The sequence below is a fragment of the Danio aesculapii genome, chromosome 4, assembly GCF_903798145.1.
Source record: "Danio aesculapii chromosome 4, fDanAes4.1, whole genome shotgun sequence".
NCBI classification, from domain to species: domain Eukaryota; kingdom Metazoa; phylum Chordata; class Actinopteri; order Cypriniformes; family Danionidae; genus Danio; species Danio aesculapii.
The window spans coordinates 50,830,867-50,836,866 of record NC_079438.1 but is presented as its reverse complement, the minus strand read 5'-3'; positions in this window follow the sequence as shown (position 1 = coordinate 50,836,866).

Here is a 6,000-nt window from a genome sequence, read left to right as displayed (position 1 = left end):
TGAAAGCTGCTCCACATATGATTGTTTGATGCTGTGTGATCAAGAGCATCTTGTGCATTTGTTTTCTCCTCATTCATTTAAAGACTGAGGCTCTGGACAGATTGTTTTGATTAGTGGCTGTTTTATGCGTGGTATGGGTGGCATCTTTTTCTCTTTCTGACTCTCTTTCTCTCTCTCTCTCTCTCTCTCTCACTGGCGCCGAAGCTCTTTGTGTGCGGTTGTGTAACTGGAGGATCATCACAGAGTTCAAGAGCTCTCCTGAGCTTTAGCCAGGTTGTCTTCTCCTTCACTTCACACACACACACACACACACACACACATACACCGTCTGCTCGGCTCCAGCGCTTTCCTTGTCTTCTCTCACCTCTGTTTCGTCCCTGCTCTGTCAGATGTGGAGCTGGTTTACATAATCAGATCCAAATCTTAAAGGGATAGTTTACCCAGAAATGAAAACTCATGCTGCTGTGCATTTTATTATGGAACACAGAAGGTATTTAGCAAAATGTCTGATCTTTCTGTAAAAGTGAAAGGTGATTAAGCTCCAAAAATCTATAAAAATATGTTTTAACACTAGACACAATCAAATCTCATAAAATCAGAAGTCATATTAAATCTCTGTAATACCAGGGAGCTTATTTACACAGTCTGAATTGGTCAACGATGATTCCATATTATATGAAGCCATGTTATGATGTTAAAAGACTTTAAAATAGCATGCAAGTCATATAAACAAACTGTATTACACTTCCATGGTCATTTTGGCAATATTACAACTGGATAGTCAATATTTACCATTTACTTTAATTTTCTTTCATTTTTGGAACACAAAAGGAGATGATTTTTAGAATGTTCATGCTACTCTATCTGTAAACACTACTAAAAATATGTTTAAAAGGATAGTTCGCCAATACTGAACATGCTGTATTAATTTATTCACCCAAACCTCATTCATTAATTTTCTTTTCTGCTTAGTCCCTTTATTAATCAGGGGTCACCACAGCTGAATGAACCGCCAACTTCATTCATTCATTCATTTTCTTTTCGGCTTAGTCCCTTTATTAATCTGGGGTCACCACAGAGGAATGAACCGCCAACTTCATTCATTCATTCATTTTCTTTTTGGCTTAGTCCCTTTATTAATCTGGGGTCACCACAGCGGAATGAACCGCCAACTTATCCAGCATATGTTTTACGCAGTGGATGCCCTTCCAGCTGCAACCCAACACTGGGAAACACCCATACACAGTCTTTCACACACATACACTACAGCCAGTTTAACTTCTTCAATTTACCTAGTGCATGTCTTTAGACTTTAGTCTTTAGACTATGGTGGACTTTAGACTATGGTGGACATGTCTTTAGACTTTGGTGTAAAGGCAGTAAAGGAGTACTAGGAGTAATTTGCCCTCTCCTGTGGTTTGTAATGTAATGTGCAGCACAAATGTCTTGATACCTCAGGCTGTTGATGTTGCCATCCACTCTGCAGATCTCTTGCATGCCCCCGTACTGAATGTAACCCCAAACCATGATTTTTCCTTCCCCAAACGTGACTGATTTCTGTGAGAATCTTGGGTCCATGCGGGTTCCAGTAGGTCTTCTGCAGTATTTGTGATGATTGGGATGCAGTTCAACAGATGATTAAACAGAAAAGTCTGCCACTTTTCCAAATGATCAACTAGAAGTGAGGTTATTATTTGTTGCTCTTACAACTGGGATTGACAATGAGACTTTTGTCAAGTAGGGTATGCATTTGGTCTTCAAACGAGATTTTCTCAATATATAGACATATTAAAATATAATATAAATATTGTAATATAAGCATTTCATGATGCTCTTATGGTCATTTTATCATTATTGGAGCTTGACAGTTCCTGATCACCAATCAGTTTCGAATTTCTTTTCATACACTTCAAGGTTTTATGTATGTTCACAGTGTTCTTTCAGTTAAAGTGAATGATGACTGAGCACCAAAAATCACTTACAGTATCATATAAAATATATATAAATACTTCAATAATAGCAGATGAAGCCATGCAATGTATATGTTTCTATGTATGTGTGTGTGTTTTTATATGTTATCTCATTTACCAATGCAAATATCTAAACAATACATTTAATTTACATTGACTTAAGAAGCTACATTTTGTTTTGTTTTGTTAATGTGGAACAGAGCAGTGTTAACATTCTGCTAAACATCTTGTTTTGTGCTCCGAGTAAGCAAGAAAATAATCCTGGTCTGGAATGACTTGAGTGTGAGTAAATGATGACAGAACTTTCATTCAGTAATCTGCCAGCATTTGCGACCGCTTTGCTAATATAAGTCTGTACAAATCTGCAAAGCCTGTATGAGGACAGACTCCAGATTCAGAAAAGCAGCAGAAGCTGGATGTGCAGATTCTATTCATGCGTGCCAGTGATGTCATCATTTACCAACCATAGCTGGCAGCGGCACAGATGGCATATAATAGACCGACAGAGGGAATGTGTCCATTTAAGGTCACACTGAATGTGTATTATTAGCACCAGTTTCAGGCAAGAGTGAGAAATGTATATGCAATTCATTCATATGTGATGTATGAGCAGACTGTTATTGCTCACAGTCAGTGGGGATCTGTCAAGTCGAAATGTTTTTCACCTCGCAGGACTCTTTAAAAATAAAATACAGTTACAGGCGATGGTATTTATACACATGAGCTTTGGCAACAACAACAAAAAAAATCTTAATGCATATTTTTATAGCGCTTATAATGATAAGGAGACGTCAGTCGTGTATTACACTAGCATTGCGCTGGGTTGCGCTGCGATTGCATACACCTCGAGAGAACATGTAACTGCTGGGTTTACTGTCTTTGTTCATTTCTTGCTAAACAACGCCACCATGTGATTTAATGCAGCTACACAATCAGTGCGTGAGTGAATGGAAAGTGTTCACCAGAAATAGACTTCTGCAGGAACTTTATGCAGTTGTTATTAAATAAATACCGTTAAGATTATTATCATTAATATTTATTTTTTATTGTTATTATTGTTGTTGTTGTTATTTTTTATTATTGTTATTATTATTGTTGTTGTTGTTATTTTTGATTATTGTTATTATTATTATTGTTGTTGTTGTTGTTAGATTATTATTGTAATTGTTAATATTATTATTATTATTATTATTATTATTATTGTCATTTTTTATTAGTATGTTATAATATTTTTAACTAGTATTTTTTAACTTATTTGACTGAAAATACATTACATTATTTTATAATGTTACATTATTTATAAGTATACAGTTTTTGTTATTGCAATTTATTTGAGTTTTATATTTCATATATATATATATATATATATATATATATATATATATATATATATATATATATATATATATATATATATATATATATATATATATATATATATATATATATATATATATATATATATATATATATATATATTAACTCAACTAATAAATGTAATAGTTATATGCAAACTACTATACTATTATTATTATTATTATATATTAATAAAATATATAATTGTTATGTATGTTTATTCATTGACATTAGAAATGGATTTGTGAAACTTCATTTATTTAATTGCTATTAAATTAAATGTATTATTTGTTGTTAATTCTAATTAAATCCAAATTAATGTATGCTATAAATATTATTATTATAGTTTTTGGTCTGATTATTAGGAGATTGCTTTTCATTAAGTGCATACTTTTATTTTATTTATAATTTTTTTCAGTTTTTTATTATTTTATTTAATTGATTTATTTATACAGGAACAATGTACAACATAACATGTTGTGCAAAAGTTAGCTATAAAGCTAATTTACATCTGTAATCCCTGGGCAGTGCAATGCGGTTGCGCAGTAGATAGTGCTGTCGTTTCACAGCAAGAAGGTGGCTGGTATGAGCCATGGCAGATTCAGTTGTCATTTCTGTGTGGAGTTTGCATGTTCTCCCCACGTGGGTTTCCTCCGGGTGCTCCGGTTTCCCTCACAAGTCCAAAGACATGCGGTACAGGTGAATTGGGTATGCTAAAATTGTGCGTAGTGTATGTGTGTAAATGAGAGTGTATGGGTGTTTCCCAGTGATGGGTTGCAGCTGGAAGGGCATTTGCTGCGTAAAACATGTGCTGGATAAGTTAGCGGCTTATTCTGCTGTGGCGACCCCTGATTAACAAAGGGACTAAGCTGAAAATGAATGAATGAATGAATGAATGAGTCCCTGGGCAGGAAGTTTAACAATATTAAAACAAAATAAAAATAGTACAATATACACTTACAGTACAATACATACAATACATTATAGTCATCAATGTACTATTCAATTATTCAAAATAAACTGAGCATAGTTTATTGCATTATTTTCATCTGTTTTCCGATTAACAACTCACATGGATAGTAGACTCATCTCTCACAGAAACCTCACATGTTCAATAGTAGGTTTCATTGGGACTCTTTTTACAGTGTGCATTAAACACTTCATATATTGTGTATTTTATTCGTCATTCTCATGGTGGTGTACTAACTAAATCAGTGCACCAGGGGGAGCACATATCACTTATTACTACCATTGAATGTGAACTCAAATGAACTACTAAACGCTCATGTTTAAGAATAAGAAATGCATAGGTTTATGTGCATCACCAGACTACCTCAAAAACAGCCCGTTGTGCATTCCCTCTGAAGCAATGTCCAAAATAAATCCTAGTATTTTATTGCTACATTACATGCGCACATTCATTGATACTTCGTTTACAAAAACAGAGGAAACCACAAGAGTCCAGTAAGGATATACGGCATAAGTGCATATAGCGCAGAGTAAACTAAATGTGGTTTATGGCTCTCCGTGCGTCAGGGTCCTAGGGTGAGGGAGGGACATGGAGCCCAGCCCAGGTCTGCGATGGGAGGCGTAAAGGTGATGGCTGGGCGTGTGGATTAGAGGAGATGAAAGGGTCCGGAGAGGCGCTTTATCATGCACAGACTGCTCGGAAATTGAGTGGCGTCTCTCACACCAATTCTGACATGTCTGTAGGGACGGCACTCAAAGGAGAGGTGTGGGGGTGATGCAGGAATGGCACAGGACTCGCTATAATTCCCGAACCTCTCCAAGAGTCGGGAGCTGTAAAACACTCATTGTATTTGCATTCCTTACACCGCACATCTGAAGGATAGGGTGCAATGTGGCTGTTTATGTCTGCAGCGTTGGTTATCAGTTGTAAATTCGTCTAAAACGGGCGTGCTGATAAAATTGTCCCCACATTATATGGCACGGTTTAGTCTTGCTCGTTCTCAAGCGCGATTGGATATCTCATGCCCGAACTGTGGAGAGTGATTTAGAGGGTAGCAGAAGTTGAACTGTCAAAGATCACATGCGTGGCTTTTATTCCGCGTGTCAAACCGGGATTTTTCTTTCCCCCTTGCGCGGATTTATTGCGGTAAACTATAGTGCTAAGGAGAATGAGATTATACGCGTGTGAACTTTGATATTTTCCGAGCCGTTAACTCTTTTATTTCTCTCCCTCTGTGAACTTTTGACTTTTGCGCCACTCCAATATCTCAAGTTCCTCTTTAATAAATGCATTGTGTCCAAAAAGTCCAAAACGCGCTCTTGCGCACGAGAGAATCAAAGCGCATTCTCGTCTGCTGCCCTCTTGTGTTGTTTGGCCTCCCCAAAATTCCTCGCCAGGTCTTCGGCTCCCCTCGCGCTCCTCCTCCTCCTCCTCTCCATTGTCAAAACGAAGGGGGTGCGGAGAAGTGCGAGCCGAAGGAGGGAGGGTTATGTTGTGCCATCGGAGCGCAGAGGTGTTAGTTCATATCGAGAGACCCGGCAGAGACAGAAAGGAGAGAGTTTGGACTATGCTTGCACTTATCTTCTGATCTGCGCTCGGTTTTAACTTCCATCCATGTCGCGCTTACATACATTACGCACCGACATCCACTTTGTTTGCGTTTTATGAAAAGAACATTCACCGCAGATGTCAGACTCCGCGAGT